The sequence below is a fragment of the Hirundo rustica genome, chromosome 1 (assembly GCF_015227805.2).
Source record: "Hirundo rustica isolate bHirRus1 chromosome 1, bHirRus1.pri.v3, whole genome shotgun sequence".
NCBI classification, from domain to species: domain Eukaryota; kingdom Metazoa; phylum Chordata; class Aves; order Passeriformes; family Hirundinidae; genus Hirundo; species Hirundo rustica.
The window spans coordinates 127464865-127490325 of record NC_053450.1 but is presented as its reverse complement, the minus strand read 5'-3'; the positions used below and the strand labels follow the sequence as shown (position 1 = coordinate 127490325).

General features: G+C 35.0%; 1 protein-coding gene across 1 annotated transcript in view; it reads right to left on the bottom strand.

Moving 5' to 3' along the window:
- The window catches only part of DGKB (diacylglycerol kinase beta), a 382225-nt gene extending 363216 nt beyond the window's left edge, over positions 1–19009 (bottom strand). The window contains exon 1 of the mRNA XM_040076701.2: positions 18993–19009. The gene's annotated coding sequence lies outside the window, so the exon portion shown is untranslated. The remainder of the gene's footprint in view (positions 1–18992) is intronic.
- Positions 19010–25461: the final 6452 nt, after the last annotated feature.

The following is a 25461-nucleotide window of genomic DNA, read 5'->3' as shown; positions in this document are numbered from 1 at the left end:
TTATTCATACAGGCAAGGGAAATTTCTCTTCAGCTTTAGACACACGTAATTTTTAATTGTTATTAATAAATGAGATACAAATAAGAGTCATGCCAAGTAGGCTCAGAAGTAGATAAATATTTTGAAGGCATCATAAGCCAGCACATACCAGACATTTAATGTATCGTCGGAGTGGAAGAAATTGCATCCTAAAGCAGAAGAACTGATATTGATGATTTTTTAAGGTTAAAAAATAGAACCTCAGTGTGCAAGTCCTGTAAAATAACTCAGATGCAAGATAAGACATATCCCTTTTTCAGTAACTTTCTGAATGACACTGATTATAGAGGTCTTCCTACATAAAAGATAGAAGAAAGTGAAATCAAGAGTGATAAAATGTTGACATTTTCTAGGGGTTCTATCTAAAACCCCACTCTTTTTGAAATAACCTAACTTTGGCCTTGTTATTCTTCTGTGATGTTTTGCCCCTGAGCCATTCCAGGATATAGGATTACCTGGAATATGAGATCTTTCTAATGTGAGAGATTAGCATACTCTAATAGCTGACCTTTACCTATGAATTAATTTAATTTCACTTAATCATCACAGTGCCTACAATGAAAATTATTCTTCTGTATGTAAATGAACTGAAGAAACAGCACCTCCTGACTTTCTGCCCAGATGTTTACATGGTAAAATCTTTCATTTATTCATGGCAACAGTTATTTTTAGAGCAGGCAAATAAGATTGTAGTGATTCCAAGTCACGATCAAATTCTTGTTGGGTTTTTTTTTTTTTTTCTGACTTTTAAAAAGTTACAATTGATACAACCCACTCACTGCCATTTACCATCATTAATGATTCCAGCAACAGTGAATAACTAAAAATTATTTCCAAGCCAAAAGCAGCTGCCAAAGTTCAAAATCACTAAAAATTATTTCACTAGAACTTTTATGCATAAACACGGATTTAGAAGTTTACCAAGTGTAAGCATCTTGCTGTCTACAAAACTGTCTGTATCAGTCAAAAAGGACTGGGATTTGATATGCCAGTACACATGGGAAGTAGGAACATACTTCAGAGAATTTATTAGCATCTTTACTGCCTATACCTCACCATAAGTATAGGCTTCATAATGATCATGCCATTTTCCACATTGTAGAGTATGGTGTGGTCATATTTAATGTTTTCCCCTGAGCCCAGCAACAATATAACCTCTGGAAACTGCCTCTTAGAAATGATGATATAAAAAAAATGTACAAGTATTAACAGGAAAAGATGAATGAAGGTGAAGTAAGTCTGGGTACCATTTCCCTCCAGCAAAATGGTACTTCTCTAAAGCCATTGAACCTGGTATCATCAAAAGAAAATGTTACAGACTCTCAAAAGCAAAGGACAGACAATTCTACAGATTATTGAATCATGTCCTATTTATAGAAATCTAACCTTTTCAGCCCCAAAGAAAAGCAAACAGAAAAGTGAAGTTGTGTCATAGATCCAAGTCCCAAATTACAGTAATTTTGTGCCGTTATTGTATTTTGCTAATCACAGAGACTCAGCAAAATTCTAAGTGAGCCACCATTAGTATGAACAACATTTCATAGTTGGTAAATACAGCCACCATATTTAAATATTCCTAAAATGTGGGGGGAAAAAAAAAAATCTGAAGGGTTTTTTTGCATTGTATGTACTTTCATATCTCTGGACATCTACAACATAATTTTTCAAATTAATTTTTTAAATAAGAAGCTAGACTTTAGATAATAACTGGAGGGGGCAAATAAGTAAATTCTGCAATTTCAAAATCAACTAATTGTAATAGCAAATTTACAACTAATTAACAACTAATCAAGAAAAAAATCACAGATGACATGAAGTGCAAGGTAAATAAAAATAGCTGTAGGCCCAGGTACACAGTCATTCTGAATTCCATATGAATGAAAATGAAGCCAGGTTATGCAGTAGAACAAGGAAATCCAGAAGGCATAAACTTTTGCATAATCTAATTGCAACTGGTAGCAAAAACTCTGAAAATCTTTCCATACTTGGACCTAGCATCAGTTGAAACAGAAGATTTTGGTTCTGGATTCTTTCTTAGGCTTCAAAAGATAAATTAGGATCCATTTTTAATTGCCCAGCCAAAGTATGGAATGCGGTATTCTGTACCTCAGAATAAAAATCTCCTCAAAAAGAAAAAATTACCTTTAATCATTCTTCTCCATTATACTCATAATCTTCAGCATAGTTCTTTAAGTTAACATTATATCTGTCTTAAAATAAAAAAGTGGGAAGATTTGATATCTCCCTCCCACCCCCAAATTGAGTGCAGATTACCATGTGTCTGCAATTGCAAATAAATCACTGCTATTTCAAACACTGAGAGTTGGTTTTGAAATTCAGTCACTCTTACAATTATCCATATTATTGAAATTATCACCATATTCAATGGGCTCACAGCTATAGTCCTTTTTTAGCAAAAATAGGTGTCTTTAAATGAGAGCCTAAAATTTACCCTATATATTGAATTAAATCACTCTAAGGATAGTGCCAACTATTGCTAAATTTTAGGTGGAAAAGGGTTAGCTGTATTAAAATATCAAGTCATGGCATAAGCTTCTTTACAATAGTCTTACTAAGTTAAAACTGTGATGTGACAAGGAAAACATGCTTCTGTTCTCAGTTCAGAACTAAATGTGTATATATATTACTTTCTATTCTAGCAATTTAGTCTTCATCTCTCATAACTCAGTGGTGTCATCTCCAAATAAAAGACAGCATTTATTGGTTTGCTGAACCAAGATCTTCCCACCTGATAGCAGGACAGCATTATGATTTCCAACACTGCCTGCTTGGCAGGAATGATAACGTATGTGAGGTATAATAGCAGGTGCTGTAAGTGTTACGACACCAGGATTCTAGCCCTGGTCTCTTAAAAAAAGCAACAATATAACAAATGTAAAATATTTGTCAAGAAACTTGTGCTCTTCAAATATTAAGAGTGGAACAGCTCAGATTACAGTACTGTCCTGTTGTGATCTGATTTCAAAACTATCTTGGAAATTTCTTGTGTTGGATTACTTACATGAGTCATGACTCTATGCAAAAGGTAAAATATATGGATTTTGATCTCCACACTATCCTACACTAAGAAGAAAGCTAATTAAAGTCTAGAGGAATTTATATTACCATCATCAAATTGTCAAGAATTTATGCATACACTTCACTAAATCAACCTGGTTTCTCACTCAAAGACTGGAAAAACAACATTTTTGACATGGTGGTTCATGCTCGTGTGAGGAATTCCTGTGGCGTGAGTGAAAGTTCTCACCTGTGTAAATAAGTTTTGCACTAAGTAGCCTTTGGCAAATTTGTAACCCTTGAATTTGTTATTACAATCAAAAAGGCTTTGGTACCAGCATGAGAAAACCTCGCAACAACAGGATCATCACATTTTAAGCATTGTTTAAACAGCCAATTTATATTAAAAAATACCATACCAATCTAACTAGAAGAAATTGTTTTCATCACTTGTCTGCATGATCTGCAGCTCATTCACTTGTAATTTTCCTCACAGTATAAACTGCTTATTTAACCTATTTTTTCAGTCATTTAGATGCATATGCACTGGAATAGCATTTAATGCACTTGAAATAAATTACATTACCATGTGTAAGTTTATATTGTTGATAAGCTTCTTCAAAATCTCCCTGCAAACCTTCTTCCTCAGTTAGTGGCAAGATATAAACCATGGCAGAGGCTCAGTCATCTGGCCTTTTCCAGGACAATATGGGTTGGCCTTATGGGTTGCATTTTTGTCCGAGTTAAGTATAGGGTAGAATATTACAAACTCCTAAATTTTTAGCATGTGATACAATGGGAATTTGGCTACAGTCTCAGGGACGGAGGGAGGGAGGGAGGGAGGCAGGATGGAAGGCAGGAAAGCAGGCAGGAAGGAAGGATCTTAAGCATGCAGAAGTCAGGAACTTAAGAGTTTAAGTCTGATGCTGAACTTAACATTATAAGAAAAGTATTAGCAACTGCATATAAAAATAGTTTCAGTTAAAAAAAAAAAATTATATGAAATTATTCTACTCTGGTTTTAAGCAATAAATAAATTTTTTATTGCATTTTTAAGCAGTTCAGGTTTGAAAACAAGACATAATATACCACAGGACTTTATGTAGTATTGTCTGTCTGTGCCCTGAAATCTTCAGGAATTATTAATATAACATGAGAAACAAGCGTATCATGTTATTTTTTCTGAATTCCAGCTGACTACCTGTAATCAAACAATTTCCTTATGGTAGTGGAAAGTACCTATATGGCAGGATTAATTTGATGAGTCATATACTATGCAATTATTTATAGACAATTGTTTCTGTAATCATAAGGGTTATAATAATGGTAAATACGCTGAAATCACTTTCTATAACCCATTATCATTAATTAAAGATATAAATAAATTAGAATATGAATATGTCCTGTAGTTTAATTTAAAAATATACTCAGTGTGAGTAAATGCTTATATATATGTATACATTCCAGCAACTATCAAACCCACAGTAATTTTTTTGTTTGCAATCACTGCTGTAATATTGGTTAAGAATAACTGTCAAAATAAAGATCAGAGAACAAATTAATCCAAAAATTTTAATGAGACAGCTCACTGGAGTCTTCTCCATTGATCTCTCTTAAAATCTCATTTACAGATTACATCTATACCATGGGATGACACAGTTCATCCATACTTCATATAATATTCTCAGTCAAACTCCTGCTAAAAGGCTCTATAATTTTGACAGAAAGAAAGAAACCATGTAGAAAGAATGCTTCTATAATTGCATTCAGACTATATATCTTTCCATACTTGGAAAGATACTGTTTGTCAGACAGAACAAAACTGGTGTTCATTTTTCACCTTGCAGAGTTTCTAGCCTTCACTGGTACTTAACAAATAATCGGCATAGCTGTATAAGTATATTTAATAAAACAGATGTGCAGAAGGTTCCAAAATAATTGGAACCAAAGTTAGTGTAGTATTGACACATAATTTATTTTCCTTCCTCCTCTAATTTTGTGTTTCTCTACACACACTGTAGTTACAGTGCTGATGGAAAATAGTCTGCAGAATACTGTAAAAAACACTGGGAAGAATAGCTTGTGCAATAACTAAAAAACAAAAAAGTTTCTCAAAAGCGAGGATAAATAAAGAAATGCATCAAGAACGTATAATTCTCAAAATATCAGCTTTTGAAAGGTGAAGCAGTAAAATACCACAATTGAATACCGCAATTAAGGTTCTTCAGGACTGAAATAATCTTGTTTCCTATGTCTAACAATCCTTGGTGAAGTTTATAAACAGCTAATATTCAACCCATTTTTTCTACAAGAGCATAAAAGCATATTTTAAATAGGAGAGGTTACCAAATGAGTTCTTGTTAGCTCTTTGGAGTAACATTTTGACAAAAACGGAAGCAGCTTTGGAAGCTTTCAAAAGCATCTGTGAAGATGTTTTTGATGCTATCAATTACAGTCAACCTATTTTAAAAAAAAGGTCTGATATCCTTCACTTAGATAAGAAGAGAGAAATATTTAGTTGGTGATTTGAATGCTACTGGACACTGAATAGCAAACTACCACACAATTTCACAACTATTAAGGAAACGTGAACTTCATTTAGGCAAACAAAACATTAGTATTCCTTGGATAGTGTTTTCCTCCATTTCAGTGGTTTTGTCTGACAAGGTTGCAGGCAGAATACTATGTCTCTAGACCTGTCAACTCTGAAAAGCAACTCCAGTGAAAGGAATCATCAAAAATTGACTTTTCTATTATATGAGGGCCTTATTTTCTCACTTTGACTGAAGTGGGTTTATACCTGTAAAATTTTAAACAGAATTCATTATATAACTTGCTGTTTGTGCTCTTCAGAACATATGATTCACCCTTTTCTTTTACAAGGTATACCTCTTGAATAAAAATACACATTCTTACTGGGAGAGCATGGTGTAAGACAAAGAATCTGACAACATTAAAACCAAGGTGCTGTGATCCTTTTTTTGGCCTTTGAGTTGTTCTCCAGTGCTTTGTTCCTCTTTTTGCTGTCTCTCCAGTTTTCTAATCTCTTTTCCCCCACAAATTTTAGCCATTAGTATTTTTCACACTGAAGTTAACACTGATGATAAAACATACAGTATCAGCAGGAAGTTCTTAAAGTATAAAGCAAAATGTTATAGAGATCAACTCTTTCTGTATTCTGAGACCCAGAGGCAAGAGCCAGCTGAAGAAAATAGGCTGTTTGAAGAAAACATAATGCTACACTTGTTTTGAACATTTCTTCCTCTCCACAAAACCAGTAAAATTTACAACTTTTCCCTCTGTTTCTCGTTGTAGTAGGATCCAGGAGTCTAATTTTCCAGTGCCAGCAGCTTCAATACTGCAGAGAGTGGGCTCACTGTGTCCATCACCCCAGCTGGTGCCAAGATCTGGGAAAAGGGAAGTTTATCCTCCTGCCTGCTGTCTGAACTACCAAGTACTGTCTGATATAATCCTTCTGAAATAGCCCTTGGTATGCAGAGGTGATCTTTTGTGGAGAAACATGATAAACTTACCTGAAAATCAGCCCTGTTTTGTGAGCAGCAGTCCTCTACCCTATATATGAAATAGTACAAAAAGTGGGCTGAACTGTACATTTTCATTTTTTCTTTTTTGACACAAAACTTTTGAGGAAGTCTCTTTGCTGGACTTTACATATACTTACAGGGACACGTAGCTGTTATAAACAGCCAAATTATTTTGAGCACTCATTTAGTTTCTAGAATAAAAAAAATAATATGAAGATTTTTCTCTACTGCAAGACAGATTTAGATTGGGGTTTTTTGCACTTTTAAGGGATACTTCCTGGAGTGCTTAACATTTTTTCAGGGAGTTCTTCCTTTGATTCAGAAAATTATTCACTATATAAAAATGCAGAATTAGAAAGATATCTGGTTTTACCACAATGCAACTGGCAACAGACATCTTAAATTCCATAGACTTAGAATCTAAACCTTCATTTTTCCTGCTAAATAACATATTTTAATCTAAAAGAACAGAAACATTTTTACTTTCCAATATCTATTTAGTACTGACTACATCCAGGCTCCTGTGTGTGTCAGAAACTGATGCCATCTTTGTTTATTTGCAGTATGCATGCATCCATGTAAACACATAACTTTAAAAAGTCACAGAAATGTTCAGGGCAAACTATTAAATGCTGCCTGGGAATAGCATAAAAACATGGCTGTAGAGGGCAGAAAATCCTGTTCATTTATTTTACTATTTTATTCCTCAGATGCACATGGAGTACAGGACTACAGGGCTGCATATTACTGTGGCTAACACACAGTATTTAGATTTAGAGCCCTTTAATTTTCTCTCATCACTATTTGGAGAAGAGTGGATTGCAGTTTTATGGAATGACAAATAGTGAATTTAATTTCAGTTTGTTTTTCACAGCTCTTTGTGTTTAATGGAATAATTCACTTGTTAAAGCTACTGATGCACAAACAACTATTGAAAATCTATCTCTTTTGTTTGCTCTGTTTGCGACAAAACCCCTAAAACCTAAGGGGATATTCAAGAATCTTGTGGAGTTACCTGGCCTAGGTATGAATGTGTTATAAAAATATTGAACTTGTTCCAATTCCTCAAAAACATCCATTCTGGAAATTAACATACTTCTAAAATAACGTTACTGCATCCTGTAGTTTTTGAGGATAAATTTTCAGTATGTTTCTAGACCTTTTTTTAATTGAAATCCTGTATAAAATTTCTGTAGATAATGCTTTGGATTAACCTCTATGCCTTGAAAAAGAATAAAACATTTAAAGTTACCTCTAAGTATTACTAAGGTTCTATGGTCTTCTTGTACCCTTTTTTTTTTTCTCTTTTCTAATTTACACAATTTTTCTCTGATGAAATATCTTGATTAAAATGTCTCAAGTATGTGATTGATTCACCTTTAATGCCACCTTTCATTGCATTGTGTGAGATCTGAAATTCCTGTCAGAAATTGTTTATTACTCTTTCCTGTATCCATGGTTAAATTTTGTCTACTCTAGGGGCATAATGTGACACAAAACCCAGAAGTGCAGGGTGGCTGAGACAAGAAGGCACCCCTGGAGATCATCTAAGCCCAACCTCCTGATCAAAAAAGATTGCTGAAGCTGTGGTAGCTTACTGAAGGCTGTGTCCAGTGGGGTTTTGGCTATCTCTGAAGATGGAGATTCCACAAACTCACTTGTCAAGCCATACCATCATTTGACAACCCTCAGAGGAGAGAATCTTCTTAAACAAAATTTCTGCTATTTCAGTTGTGTCCATTGCACCTTGAGTAGGAGGGTCATGTCCCTAAGCACTTCAAGTCATAGCACTGCCTTTTTTTAGCTTTTTATCTCCATTGGAATCAGCATAAAGCTGTGTAGGATCTAAACACTATACAGTTTAGCCCCTTAGAGATGTACCCAGCATGGTCTGGCCTTGGTGAAGTTACTTTACAACACTCAGATAAGAAAATACAGAAGGAGGGTTTACCTTCAATCTTTCATGGGAGGGAGCTTAGCATTAACAGAACTAACTTTCCTAGGAGAAAACTCTAGGCTCAAGGCAGTCTTCCTACAATGCTTCCCAGCCTATTTTGTGCAAAAGTCCACTTTTTCCTTGCTTGGAACTGGATCACAGTGCCACCAAAAATAAGTATTCAATTATTTTCAATTCTTTTGCCACTACCAGATGCACTGAGTATCACCACATATATTGACATGTATCCTTGCTTAAAACTTGGGGGGTGGGCTTTTTTTTTTAACATTTTGTATTGCTGGACATTTACTATTATATCCAGGTTGCATGCTGGTTGAGCTTCTAGCTATCAGGCCTGGAGCATCAGCAAAGTTTACAAATTGAATGCAGCGCAAAATCCAGGCTGTTAACATCAATCCACATACTCTGTCATAATGAAATGAATATCAATGCAAAACATATGAGGGAAAACAACTGACTGGCTCTGACAACAGCACCTATGGTAAACACTGTTTTCTCAAGTTCACTCAAGTTTTGCTTACTTTAATTTTTCTGTGCTTCATGGTCTAAGCTGTCAAGATGTTGCTGTCTGTCAACTATTCATGTTGGCAGACAGCAACACCTTAAGATATTCTAAAACCAACTGTGAAGGAGGATGTTGTATGTTTTTCTTTCTCTGTGAATTGAAGGGGTTTTTTAAGGTTTATTTTTACTACTATTTTTCATCTCAATGGTTATTTTATCAATAAAAACTCAAAAATAAAATTAAGCAAAATGCTCTTCCTTTTATAAATTTTATGAACCAAAGAACCACTCAAAACTTTAGCCATTGTTAAAATATAATCTAATGAATATAAATAAGATTTATTTAACTTTTCTTTGTACATGGCTGACATTTTGAAAATGCTGTGGTTTTATCATTGTCTTTAAGAGCCTATGTTTATTTAAGAGCCCATATATTATGTCAAGCTATTGTAATTTTGTGCATATGCTTTACAACCAGAATTCATCAAATGAAAAGTTCTATGTATTTCACAGATATTATAATCCATACTGAAATTATATTTACACTTAAATTTCAAAGATTTTTCCAGTGTTCCTTTATCACCATCATTTCTGTAGAATAATAAAGATTTAAGTCTAATAAAATCACACAATTTTTTTTTTATATATATATATATATCAGGGTCAATGCAACCTCATCATTCTCATTCTCAAATATCTGAATAAGTGTATTTCTGAGTGATATTTTAACCTTTTTTCTTTTATGCTCGTCCATCTGATACTGCTTTTACCCTTTTATTTTCCTCTTACATTTTGAAGTTTATCAATTGCTTGAGAGCAAGAAATTGCCAAAAGAAACATCACAACTAAAATTTGTATACAATTGCCTCAATTTTCTTCAGCCTTCATTTCTGAGCCTTCAAAAAGAAACAGCATTAAGTACTTGCATCTCAGAATATCAGACAAGACTTAGCTCTTACTTTTATGAAGAAAAAATGAAAGCAACATCAAAGTGATCATGTGCACCAAATCTTATTCTGTACCTCATCTTTCTGGGTTCTTATGATCTACAATCAACAAAGTCAATTTCTTTCTGTGGTTCAAGTCTTCCACTTGTATTTTCACTTTGTTGCTGGGACTTTTTCTAATGTAGCAAAACTCTCTCATAACAGTTTTAGGGAAGCTATATTGACCATGTCATGGTAGCACAAACCTTCATGAGTTTTAGTTTTCCATTTTCTAACTGAAAGGATATTTAGTCAGGCATATACAAGAATAATTTCTACTTTAAAACTCCCATCATGTTTTTATTGACTACATCGTATTTTTGAGATACTTTAAAGCCTTTCAATTTGAAGTCAAGATTACTTATCCGGTGCTTCTGCAGTGTATTTTTCTTTTTCAAAGGTGAAAAATACTTTATTTACTGACCAGACGTTTTTCTCGCATTAATTTACTTAATCCAGCTGCATCCTTTCTCCCAATTTTTAGTATTTTATTTAACCTCCAAACACTGACATTCTTCTGTCACAAGGAATGTATTACATGCCACGTTAATACACATTCAACCCACTATTATTCTCTCTGCTTTTGTAGCAGAAGAAGGAAGCTCAGAACCCTCTGAAAGACACTTGTCAGTTCAGACAAGTCATACTCCAATCAAAACTCCCATCTCAAAGCAAGTTTTCCTACAAATTTATTTTTGGATTTCACTGAAATGTCATGAAATAATTTTGTCAAAAACCAGAAAGATAAAGAGAGCACTGTAATCCCATAATCTTGTCATTTCCAAGATCCTTACTTTTGCAATTGCTGGAGATGCTACAGCACTTTCTTCAGCCAGGCAGGGAATGAGGGCACCACAGCTAACATCTGCAATGACTAGATGCTTCCTGAAAAAGTACAGTTCTCCAAGGAGATTACTCTGTGATATCAGCTCAGAGGATTGGGAAACCTTCCAGCAGTAATCTCCATGGAAAACAGCAGGGATGCAGAATCAGGTCAGAAGTTAGCAGTATTTACCTGTTTCAAATAAAGACTTTAAATGCTTCGCTACATTTTATAACTTCTTTGTCCACAGATTACACACAAGATAAAACTGCACCATTCTGTCATAGGAGCTGCTGTGATGAATGACTTTGTTAAAACGAACAGAGACTGGCCTGTGACATAAATGCAAGTCTTAAGGGAAAATGGGAAAGCACAACTCTCACTAAGTTCATGCACCAACTGTAACTAAACACAGGAAAAACTGGAAACATTGAGCATGTAATTCCTAGACACCTGCATTAAGAATTTAACGTGTTTATTTAACATGACACTTAAAATATACTAACATTAAATTAATGTACTTAAATGTGTAAGATAACAATGTATTATAACATTGCTTTCACATGTATTATAAACAGCATAAATTTTAGAAAACATTTACATAGTTAGATAGTTAAAGGACTTATAACGTAGCTGTGATATGGGTGGGAAAGACAGTAGTAATGTTCTCTTGTTAGAGGGAAAAAATGGAGCATGGGTGGGGCATGTTGCAAGCTGGTGGATCACAAACTGGGGCATCGGTAGCTGCCCACATTTTGGATATCCCTAGTTACTTATACAGGTCTTTTTTTAAACACAGGAAACAAATAAAATGTGTTCACAATGAGTGTGCTTTTAGCAATGAGATAATTCAATAATTTACTTGTACATCCTTCAGTAATTTCCAGATTCTAGGTTTTAGACAACCAAGCTGAAATATAATGCAGTAGAAATGTATCCTACACACAAAAATTTCAGAGAAAAACATGAACAAGCAAATGAAAAAAAAAAAAAAAATCAAACAAAAAAGGAAATTAAATCTGAAAGAGGCTTTCCTTTGGTAAAAAAAAAAAAAAAAAGCAGTCAAATTATGGCTTATTTCTGCAACAACTCTGTGAAAATATTTTCACAGATTAAAAAACTGCATGTAGCTAAATTTATGAAAAAGTCTCCTTAATGATTCACAGAAACTGATAAATATAAAGTTGACCAAACATGGAAACAGATCTAGCAGCCTACCTGGCTAGCAAGCTCATATTTAAACAGAAATCCCTAAAAGTTTATTCATTAAATCAATCAGAAAGTTAACTCACATATACAATACAACAATTAGACCATCCAAAGACCTTTGTATCTACTTGGAAAGAAACTCTGAAAGATAGTACACCAAACACAGTCATTTTTATTATTTATTTATTATCAAATTATGTAATTGATTAAACTGATGAAATAATATTATTGCAATAATCAGAAAAAAAAAAAAATCCTCAAAAAGCCCAAACCACACAAATAAACAACCCACATAGCTCACAACACAGAATACCCTTTAAGTGTTCCCTTACAACTAACAGTTTCTAGGAGGAATGGTAAATATTTTATACCATTTCTGCTTTAGTTCCTTTATAGCAAGACCATAGTCAAAATTTTAATGTAAGAATCAGTGCATTCTGTATGGCTGGTGATAGCTTTGGGAACACATTTTTTAAAATCTTATCTGGAATGTTTCACTTCATTGTTAAGTTTTGCTCTCCCACTTTTTCATTCTATAAAATTGGTGTATAGTTTAGCTAGAAGTGAAAAACTAATTAGTACTTGCACAGGGCTTTAAACATATAAGGTACCATATATATTTTAAGTTATCAGAGATTTTCAAAACACAGTCTACTTCAAAGTACATTCTTCATTGCTATTATTTAAAAATTACATTCATCGCAACTTTTTTTTAAAGTGGGATATATAGTGGATTTAACTAATGTTAATAAGTACATATTTCTAAAAAAGCAATAATATCAAGAGGCCAGTGTTGGCAGGACTGAGTTATGGGAAGGCTCTTTATGACCCTTGTCATATGTGAGTGAGTACATGTGGCAGGTTTTGCTCTGATTCATCAGTAGCAATAGAGCTTACATAAATTATTAGTTTTCAGATTTGGAGGAGACATAAATATATGGGAAAAACTACTGCTTATATGCACAGAGACAAGAGGAATCAGAAAATTATTCAAAAATTAAAAGGATTTATTTGTTTTCTTTGAATGAATATCTTTATATCTACTGTCAGAGTTGCTGATGTTACCTGGATATTTTCTCTGGGGAAAGGGAGAGTGTGGGATGTGATTTATACCACAAAATAACTGCGCTGCAGAAATAATTATTCAAATTTGACTGAGAAACCTTTCCACACTCTCCACAAGCAGTGCTGGCAAGACAAACCATCAAGGGACCCACATTTTGGAAGAGGGCTGTATACAGGCACACGCTACCACAACAAGGGGCTGAAGAACAGATGCACAGTGAGAGTGTTCAACATTATCTCAAACCTTAACTACTCCTTGCAATGACATTTCAAGACAACACAAGTTTCACAGGCTTTGAGGCAGGAGCAATAAAAGAAGGGACTGCACAAAGCAGAGATGCAGCAGTTTACCAGTGTAGCTACTGCCCATCTGCTCAGACTTTCCCATAATTCCTAACCCATCAATACCTAGAATAACTGTTCCTCCCTTCTAAGGAAAAATTCTCTAACAATACTACTTATCCACATTCTGATTAAGTGCACAGTTCACTAGGATCTTTGATCTGATCTCATCTGTGTGTAATTCCCAGCCTGCAGCAACATTCTCAGCGCGCAAAGCATATGACATTTGTGTCACAAAGGCCTTTGTTGGTAACCAGAACAACAGATAATTTATCCATTATTTCTGATTTTTCAGATTTTCCATTACATATTGCACATGTTTTGTCAATGCTCAGTTTCGCTTGACTCCATCTCACCATGGAGGAGATGTCAGATCAAAAAAGAATATAATAACACAAGGAAAATTACTTTCTCTTTTAGCCACTCAGTTATTTCAGAAGATAAGAACACCAGAAGCAAATCTGCCATCTGTAAAAGAAATGTGGAGACATGTCTTTCTCAACTACTTCTCTTAAAAAGTGCAGATTTGTGAGAAGTATCCACCATGATAAAAGAATCTACTCCAGGGCTGAGTGGGGAATTGAAATAGAGGATCATCTTCCCATTTATTTTTGAAGATGCAATCATGGAAAAGTATTAAAAGCAATCTGAAAGGAAACTTGCAATTTCCCCTTTCTGTATGATTGTTATGTGAGGATTGATCTGAGCTAATGCCATGATGCAATTAATTTAAAATTGAAGTTGCCACTGTAAAAAAATTAAATTCCAAATAAAACTGTTATTCAAAAAATCCCTCAGCAGCTAAAAGTATAAAAATAACAAAATACTTAAATAAATAATTCAAAATCAGCAAGACATATGACATGAGAGTTTAAATCTTCTAAACGCCTTGACAAAAAACAGCAAAAAAGAAACAAAACCAATCAGCATCTAAAAAGATTAAAAGGAAAAAAAAAAAACCAAAAACCAAAAACAAACACCAAAAAAAGCACAATATAAAACCACCCACCACTTATTAACTATTCATAGAAGGAGAAGGCCCACAGAAAAAGATCTTATTCATGTAAATAATGTGGCTGGCTGTATAGAAGCAGAATTCTAAATGAAGAATAATGTCGGTTCTTATTCCATCTGTATAACTATTAAACCAAGGTTTTTATTTGTGTAATTCATGTACTGGGGTTCCTCCTCTTTGTTTGTTTGGGGTTTTTATTGGTGAGTTTGTTTTGTTTTGGGTATTTTTAATTTTTTATTATTATTGTTATGCACAATGTTTACGTCTAGGTAACTGAGCCTCAGACTGACTTCTTCATAAACTGCATATCACAGCTTGCAGCTGTATCTACAGAACCTGTATGATGTCCTTGCTTTAAACTTTGTTATTTAGCGGTTTTGCATATATTTAGGGATTCACTAATTCCCCTGAAGAGTTAAAGAAATAACAGGATCAGCTTTATTCCTTTATGTGTGTTCACTTACATAATTAAAAGCAGTAAATCATTTTTTCTGAGAGGAACACAAACTACCATTTAGAGTATCTTCAGCAGGTGAAAATGCTTACTACAAAGGCACCAGTCTTACAGTGGTGCTGTTCAGAATTATACTGTTTTACAGATTTACACCTCTTAATATGATCTTGAAAATATGCAATTGAGGAAATGGAGAATAACTTTATTCAAAACAATGCAAAATCAGCTTATTTTGAAATGCTGATTAAGGAATTAGTTTCACATTTGTGTTATATTTTAAAAGCACATAGTTAATATTAATTAATCTGAATAATAATCCTTTCTGCATTGTTTACAAAATATTTCTCACGAACAGAATATACAATATAATCAAATCATAAGAACATCAGTCTGTGCTGACTACAAATTCTTCTCTATATTTTCCAAAACAGGTTACTACTCACACCACTATAAATTGATATAGTTACTTATATCTAGATCTGAAAATGCTGTGCTTTTCTATATTTTTTGAAAATATTTATTCTTTTCTAAAGCACTGTAGGTTCCAATATCAGTCATGAAAATATTACAAGTGCTAACAGAATTCAAAACATGAACAGAATCTGAGATTGCACAGTTGTATAATGCAGTCATTCCACTAATGTAACTATTTCTCAAAAATCAAAATTTATACTTGCGCATGAAATACATTCTATTCTCATTTATACTGATCATGACAAAGCTAATAAATTATCTTTTTCGTGGTCAGGTAACGAAGCAAGTTTTAAGAAGCATTTAAATTTTAATAAGGCCTCAATCCCACTGCCTGTCAATAGCAACCAGATATGATTTGTCAGACTTTATATTACAAAACCATCATCAGAATTAAACTAACCTCTCTCAGAAGTAAAATCATGGAGTGATAGAAGCAGTTCTAGGTTTTTCAACAACATGGTCAACACTAAGTTTTCTTCTCCAAAGGACACAAGGTTGAAAAGGAACACTCTTTACCTGGGATGGAGCCTAAGGAAAATGGACTTGACAACTTCTGAAGCCAGCAGTAGAAGATGGCAACTTGTCATCAGAGGGAACAGTCTCTCTGCCCTTGCCAATGTGACCCCCAGCCTCTGCTGGCTGCAGAATGGTTCTTCACAGAAACATAAAATCACTTATGTTGGAAAAGACTTCTAAGATCATTGAGTCCAACCTGTGACTGATCACCAACTTGTCAGCCAGACTGTGACAGAAACTGCCACATCCACTCATTCCATGAACGCTTCTAGGGATGGTGACTCCACCACCTCCCTAGGATGCCCATTCCAATCTTTTAATGATCTTTTGCATGAAGAAATTCTTCCTGATACTTAACCTGAACCTCCCCTGTGCAGCTTGAGGCTGTGTCCTCATATCCTGTCCCTGGTTGCCCGGGAGAAGGAAACAACCCCCACCTGGCCGCAGTCTCCTTTCAGGGAGTTGTAGAGAGTTATGAGGTCTCCCCTGAGCCTCCTTTTCTCCAGGCTAAACACTCCCAGCTCCTCCTCACAGGGCTTGTGCTCCAAACCCTTCACTAGCTCCACTGCCCTTCTCTGGACACTCTCCAGCACCTCAATATTTTTCTTGAAGTGAAGGGCCCAAAACTGGACAGAGGATTCGAGGTGTGGCCTCACCAATGCTCATTACAGTGTGTCCTGTTCCTGCTGGCCACATTATTTTGATACAAGCTAGGCTGCCATTGGCCTGCTTGGCCTCCTGGGAACACTGAGAGCTCATGTTCAGCTGGCTGTCCACCAGTAACCCCACGGCACTTTCTGGAAAGCTTTCCAGAAACTCTTCCCCGAGCCTGTAGGACTGCCTGAGGTTGCTATCACCCGAGTGCAAGAGCTGGCACTTGGCCTTCTTGAACCTCATACAATCAGCCTCAGTCCATCAATCCTTCCTGCCCTCCAGCCGACCAACACTCCCACCCAACAGAGTGTCATTCACAAACTTACTGAGGGTACACTCAATCCCCTCATCCAGATCATCAATAAAGATATTAAACAGGACTGGGCCAATACCAAGGCCTAGGGAAGCCCACTAGAGACCATCTGCCAGCTGGATGTGGCACCATTCACCACCACTCTCTGGGCTCTGCCTTCCAGCCTGCTTTTAACTCGGGTTCTTAATGGGAAAAGCCAGCTCCTGCAGTCTAATGCAGGTGCCTTTCTACCTCTCTTGTGCCTAGAATCCATCCATGGAGTAAATACCCATCTTCTGCTCTTATCGTACTAGGATAAGATCTTTCAGCTAAAGCCGAGGTTTAAATGCATTTGGGAAGAGAAGAAGTTTTCTTATAACTCACTTCTAGATAGACATAAAGCATTTTAGAGTGATCTGACATGGCACAGAGTGAAAGAGAGCCAAAGGACCACACTATCTCCCTTGCTGGTTGCTACTTGATCCCTTTATGCAAAGGGTGTATGTTTGTTTGACTTCACTATTAACTGAAATTATGGTGTGAAAATTTACAGCTCTTCAACATGCATTTTTCAATTTCACCCAAGCTTAAAATGCTTTTAAAGTAAGCAATCTAATATATGAAAATTAAGAAAACCTAAATGAACTTATATGACTGGGAAGAGAGCTGCTAACTTACTCAAGACCTCAGAACAATTATTATAAAAGGAGATTACCTATTCCCTTTTTGATGGATGTGGAAGAGGGAAGATTTTGTTTATCTGGTTTTGTTTGTTTGCTTGTTTTGTGAAGATAATGTGCATTGGGCTCCACAACATTACAGAAACTTTTCAAGCCTGTGTTTAGAGGAGATAGAACTTATTCTGATTTTTTTGATCTCCGTATAATAAGCACAGAGGGTGTAATGACTACTGCTGTTAACCTGATAGTTTTTCCCCTCACACAGGATTGCTTTTTAACTCCTGAATACATATGCCTGTTTTCAAACTTTGTATACAAAATCTTGTTTCAACATGGTATTTTTTATTTATGTCCCTGGAATACATATTAGCTAAATAATAACTTTTTGGCTTATCCAGATTTCCAATTAAATTAGTCTCACTTAGTGAACAATTGAAGAATGAAATAATTATTAATGTAAAAAGGAAACTCACAAAGTCATTATTGTTCTTATTAATATCTGAATGTTTTATTTGATAAATGACTAAAATTTTATTTTGAAGTAATGACCATTTTAAGATAAGTACGTTTGTCTTGAATGGTATCTTATCAATGTTGTTTACAACCAACTAATTGTTTCAACTGAAATCAAGATCAAGAGAGCCAGACCTTAATAAATCTTCTCACTTAGGCTTGCATAGTTAAATGACAGCAAAGCAAACATGAAAACTTCCCATAGGAGTTAATGATCTGCTTAGGAATTACTAGGAATACAAATACTTCTGGGAAAAATTTATCTAGGCATTTTTCCATGTTGATATCATGTTGGTTTAAACTGCTAATATAAAATAAATATATGAAAAGCACTATAGTTGATGAACATATTTACAAAAAAAGTAACATGTAGATTAAGATAGGAAATATTGTTAATATTGTAAGATTTCCAGAGAGTGCAATTTTCTCAAGCTGTTAAGCTGACATCAAGTAGTACCTCTGGTGTGGGAAAACAAACATTGAAATCAATGAGACAGTAGAGATCACAGAGATACACAATGAGAAAATAAACTAGAGCTGTGGGTGATAAAATATAGCTTAAAAAAAGGAAAGAAAAAGTGCAGTACATCACAGATTCCATAGTTTCAATAAAACAATACAGAACCAGAATTACATAAAGTTAGAGAGATTGTCTTAAATTAAAAGAGCAGTAAGAATCACATATGGAAAAGAAACCCCATCCTCTTTATAAGTTACATTACACACACACTACTTCGAAATGTTTCTTACATCCTTGGATATAAAATCACATCATAATTTTGAGAAAAATATCAAAATATTATTTTTCTGCATACAAATGCTTCTATTTGAGAGAATAATATTTTTTTTCTTCTTTTTACTAGTTGAAAAGTAAAAGCATATTACATTTGAATATGTTGTTCTTACCTGTCTTGAAAAGCTGGCTTGTCACTTGTTCAGGAATACCTTGATCCCATGCCTGTAACAATTCAGCTAACCTTAAATGAAACTCTGTGCTGGGGGGAGAGGCTCTCATTTCTATCACTTTTTATTTATAAAAAAAAAAAAAAAAAAAAAAAAAAAAAAAAGGAAAATAAAATGACAGATCCTTTTTACAAGGTAGCCTAGAGTGTCTAGTTCTTGTCACAATGTTGTCATAGTGACAGTGACATCAATATACTTCATGACAATCAGTACTGCAATTTTTCTGGAGACAACACCAGCATTGATTCTTGGGTGTATTTTGTATTGACTTCCTTTTCAAGTCTCATTACATAATTAATTTTTGCACTATTCTTTTAATCCAAATGTGACTGCACTAATTATTTTGGTTGTAACTAGCTAGGTTAAAAAAAAAAAAAAAAAAAAAAAAAAAAAAAAAAAAAAAAAAAAAACACCTGAAAATAAAATATTATGAAACTAAAAAACCACAAAACAAAAAAGTTCAACCGCAAAATTTCCTTCTACAAATTAAATTCTCTGTTATTTGTTATTATAACAGGGAGATCTCCTAGATCTCATTCTGTGATTCTATACTAATTATTTTCCAAATAAAGGTTATTTACGGTATAAGGTACTATGCACAAAGCAAAAGAAGAAAATTCGCTTTGAAAAAGGTGATATATTCTCAGTCGCAGGTATATTTTTCTGGGGAAAATACTCTATGTCCACTAAAATCCTCCAAAGGTGCCTCTCTCTACCCATTAACTACCATCTACATTAGTTATTTCTATCATAACCCATAGTTATTTCAAAGAGACAAATTGTTTAACCTGGCTCTCTTAAAAAGCTCATCCTGTCATAAATAAATATCGATTCATATATACCGCACCAAGTCAAACATCCAGGTGGTAGATTTAGAGGAGAAAAGTTATTACTATCTATAATTAGCCAAATACCTGTAATCAAAGACTTCACAAGCAATAAATGCTTTAAAAACTCAGAATATAGATGTTCACAAAGGAACAATAGCTAATCTAAATACTTTCTTCAATAGCTACTCTCAAGTGGTCAAACCACAGTCTTTTTCTCAGGATGTTCCTAAATAAAGACACACAGAATAATTCCAGTTTCAGTGCTTAGGTTGCCACATTTAATTTTAAGGTTATACTCAGCAGAAAGGCTACCTTTTATTCCGAAATGCAATTACTGCACTACCTGATAAACAAGGGTTAGGCTCTTTGCTATTAGCAGCATTTAATGGGAGGCCTGACTCCCTCAGGCATTTTATGACTATACCTAAATGAGTATATTATAAGCTTTGAAAATTTTGACCAGAACTATATTGTAAAGGATGAGCAATAGTTCAGTCTTGTCCTTTGAGTTGGTACTTGGCACAAAGTCAGGTGTATTTATATCATAGTATTCGCATATTTAAGTAGAAAACCAGCTGCACCGATTTAACCATGCAAATTGTGAACACAGGAGAAAAAAACACTATTTAAAATGTTTAAAATTAATAAATTGAAAATATTGTTGATAGCATTATAAATATTGGAATATTTTAGTAGTTATTTTTAAAGTTGTTCTTCAAAGCAGATACCTTTCTTTGTCAATTACTCATCCAGAAGGCCAACAGAGAGACAATGTCTACCAGCTGCTCCTCTTAATCATCTGACACTGAGTTCTTCATTGTTATCATTATATAACATGCCATTCCTTTACAGAACAAGACAAGACAGAAGCTCAGTACTGACCTGAAAGTATTATGTGATTGACTGCTTTAAAAGTCAAATGATCTTGTTTAAACACCATGATGATATTAGAAACGATTTTTCTTCAAAGTAATAAGAATAACTGTGAAAATAATAGGAAACCTACATATATAGGACAACAAGCCATAAGTTCCCTGAGTTTTCACTGATGCGTTAATACTTAAATATTTAGCATGTCTTCCTTACTGAAACCACTTATTTTCTAAATGGATTTGTTCAGAATAAATCACATTAGTGAAAACACAAGTCAATTTTATTTCAAGAGTACATAGAAGTATCAGACAGCAAGCCTCCTATGTAGGAAAAACCCCAAAATTTATAAAGAATTGTTACAACTTAGCCTAGCATTAAGGTTAGTTAAGCAAGGTGCTAAAGCAACAAAATGCAACAGCTCAGAAATAGTTGAGGCATCTTTTATTATATTAAACCAGAAGTACCAAAGTTTTTTTCACAGGGCATGTTTCATCACTTTCTGCCCACATGGTTAGTTTGGGTATCAGTACTGTAAATGAAGATCATGATGAAGTTTTAATACAAAACTAAGTGTGATGGAACAGACTTTTGTTCTCAATTTAGTCAAAGAGCAGTCCTTCTACCAGTCCTGTTTTGGAATAATCTTTTGGGAAAAAGAAGGAGGTATTTATCCCAGGTTCAAGAACTCTATAAACCATTAACAATATCTGGGGAAAAAAAAAAAAAAAAAAAAAAAAAAAAAAAAAAAAAAAAAAAAACACAAAACCCTTGAAGATCATTATTGTACTGCAATTTTGCAAGAAACAAATGTGGGATGATCATATACATCTCCTTTTAACACTAAAGAAACTTGAATGTACTTTTTAATGTGAAGATCTATTTTCTTTTTCCATTTTTAACTCAAGTAAGCTTTATAGTCACAGTTTTGCAAGCAGACATTTGTGAATTGCTATATATTTTGGTTATATTTTCAAATAATAAAGTTAGACTATTTCTTGAGCAATATATATAAGAACTTAAGTAATAGATTTTGCAATATGGCACAATGAATTAGAGCAGAGAAGGTACCTGCTGTCCTAGATATTCATAATCTCTATACTTAAAGAACTGACACAGCACATGAAGCTTTTTCCTCATGGCCTTTTATTGAGTCATAACCCCTTCACAACCTTGTAATTTTTATGAAATTGTAGTAATAAAACATCATATAAGAACCTCTTACAAAAACCCTGATATTATTAAAGATTGCAAGTCTAAAATAATCAGAACAAGTCCAGTTAAGAAATCTCATTGGGCAGAAATAAATGGTGTAGGAAAACAAATGAAGAAATTACAGTAAAAGTCAGTTCTGTTTCAATGAAAATTCCTGACTGATCTCACATCCTTGTATATCACTGATCCCTAAGAAAGCCAGTGAATTTATAGTCATCCACTATTGGTAACCAATACTGCACATCAATATGAATCCATAGACCTTAAATACAACTTTATTTTTATTATCTCATACAATAGTGCTAAACCCACTGTGCTACACCGTGGTCAGTGTGTTGAAGAAGAGAATCTATCTGCTTGGGTTTTATAATAGCTATCAGAGACCAGACTGTTAGTTTTCAAAGGGTGAAATTGCTCTTGTCTTCTTGCTCACTGCAAAACACTTCAATAAAGAAATAATATGCTTACTGTACCATGGTTTATTTCAGCAATCAGGGCATATACATGACAGCCAGAATTAATTTATTTTACTGAAATTCCTTACTAGTCCATGGCAAAATAGTTCACATATGGCAGTGTGCACAACTATTGTTGATAAGGGTGCTGAACAGTGCCTCCCTGAAATTGCTCAAGTTACACCATAGGAAATACATATGTTGTCCATGTAGCTTCTTTAAATTTCCCAGCTGATGCACTACTATTTTTATATGTTACATATATAACCTGATTTAGACTGTTTACAACATTGTATCATAGATATGAATGACTTACATTTAATTTTAGAACACATCATTTCTTCCACAAGCTCAGCGAAGATACGGTGTCTTCAAAACCCTGCCTTATGTTCCAAAGCCTCTGACACCAGCCAGCTAACTTGTACCTGAATGCAACCTCTCTCCTATATATTTGAGTTTGTACACAATAAGAGGGAATTCTCTAGTCAGATGTTGGACTAGAGATAACTACAGAGAAAATAAACAGCAGATAAAAAACTTGTAGGGCAAAAATGAATATGTGGGAATATTTCGTTAAGGTAGATCCAGCTCTTTTGGGTAACTATAGGTTTAAAACAGACTATTCCAGGTCTCTTAAAATGACTGAATTTTCTTGTGTATCCACTAGAGTGTTTCCATTACTGATGATGCTGCTTAGTAACAGGATTACTAGACTTTTTCCACTGTTTATGTTTAATTTAGTACCCATATCTGAAGACAGGAATTTATTCTAAACTAACATATTTTCAGTTGTGATTCAATTTGAATGACAAACCAGACATAACATGATGAAGCTTGTCAGGTTTTTGTTGCTGGGATGCAAGAAAACAACACTGACAAACACTGGTTCCTTGCAGTCCTAGTATATTTAGGCTGGTTTTATTTGTGCTATGGTGCCTTTAGTGCTCACTACCTTTACCATTTCTAGACCAAATGGAAGACCTGAGAGACCTGAGTAACTCAGTACATGACAACAAACTGCTTTTGAGTCTGGAACCACTTCTTTAATCATGATGATGGTTCCATCCCCTCATGAATCAACGGATTTACTGCCAAGAACACATGCAAGGCAACATGAGAGTTCAGGACAGGTATCTCAGACTATCAAGACTGGCCTAACAGGAGCTCACACTCACAAAACACATGGTGTGGGGGAAGCTTGAGAAACTGGAAAGAGACAGAACTGACAAGCAGCGTCAGTTACAAGATAGTAACCTAAAGAATCATCTTCTAAATGGAGGATTGGAAGCCAGTTCCTTTTGTTCAGTATTCTCTGTTAGAATTCAGAATGACAATCAAGCATATATTTCTACTGAAAATTTGTATGCAGCATACTTGAGAACACCTATGGTGTTTCCCTACTGTTTTATTAAAGCTTGAAGTCTGAACACATGCACACATCAGACAGCTGACTGCTTTTCCTGCTGTAACCACCAATTCTAACCCATCACTCAATCCTTTCAATTATCCTCTAGTGCATCACACAACACAGCTTCACTTCCAACTCCAGCTTTAACCACACTCATTGTGATGCACACATTAACAAAAAAGTTGAACTAAATTTCAAGTCTTTTTTTATTTTCTGATGACTTTCTATAATTTTGGATATCTCAGGAGATGTTTTCTTTGCTATGTTCTGTAGAAGTTTATTTATTTTAATAAATTGTTTTTATCCTTTTAAGCTTCCATTCCTAGTGCTTGTTCTATTCATGTTCATATGAAAAGACATTTAGGCTACAATTTCTCTCTTTCTTCCAATGCATTTCACAAGAGAGGTTTTATCCTCTTTAAGCCTACTAGTGGCAGGGACAAAAGTGATATTTCTGACAATATGGAAGTTGGGGAAGTAGAATATAAATGAACTGGTGAAAGTGGCTCCTCTCAAAAGTAATCCTACCCACTGCTGCAATCAGGGACAGAAGTTTTGGCTGTGTAAAATAACAGTGAGTCATCATATAATATTCTATATTACTATAACTAGAAGACCTAAGGTGTCCTATTTGTCTCAAGGACACGGGGGGGCGGGTCTTCCCTAATTAATTAGAAATTTCAGAATGAAGAAATATATGAGCATTAGGAAATTCATCTAATCAATATACAGTTACACTATAAGCCAGCAGAAAAACAAATAGCCAATTAAAAACCCAAATAAAATCAAGGAGCTGTAGAGACCCTTAGCCTAACTAGGTAATAAGACAGAATGATAGTAAATAGCTTGTGGGGCACTATATTCACAGAATCAGATGAGTTGGAAGGGACCTTCAAGGATCACTGAGCCCAGCTCCTGGCCTGGCAACAGGACCATCCCCAAGAGTCACACCATGAGCCTGAGAGTGCTGTGCAAATGCTTCTTGAACTCTGTCAGGCTTAGTGCTGTGATCTCTTCTCTGGGGAGCCTGTGCCAGTGCCCAACCACCCTCTGGGTGAGGAGCCTCTTCCTAATATCCAGCCTAAAACTCTCCTGACACAGTATCAGGTTATTCTCTCAGTTTTTGTCACTGGAGATCACAGAGAAAAGATCAGTGTCTGTCCGTCTGCTTCTCTGCATGAGGAAGTTGTAACTGCAATGAGCTCTCCCCTCAGTCTTCTCCAGAGAGAACAGATCAAGTGGCCTCAGCTGCTCATGTAGCTTCCCCTCAAGGCCCCTCACCATCTTAATCACCTTCCTTTGGTTACTCTAACAGTTTAATGTCTTGAATATTGTGAAACCCAAAACTGCCCCAGCACTCTAGGTGAGGCCACCCCAGTGCACAGCAGAGCAGGACAATCCCCTCCCTTGCCTGGCTGGTGATGCTGTGCCTGATGCCCCCCAGGACGTGGGTGGCCCTCCTGGCTGCCAGGGCACTGCTGGCTCATGTGCAACCTGACATTGACCAGGGCCCCCAGGTCCCTTTCCCAGGCACTGCTCTCCAGCCGCTCATTCTCCAGCCTGTCCATACATCCAGGGTTGCCCCATGCTCGATGCAGAATCTGGCATTTTTTCCTGTTGAACTCAATATGGTT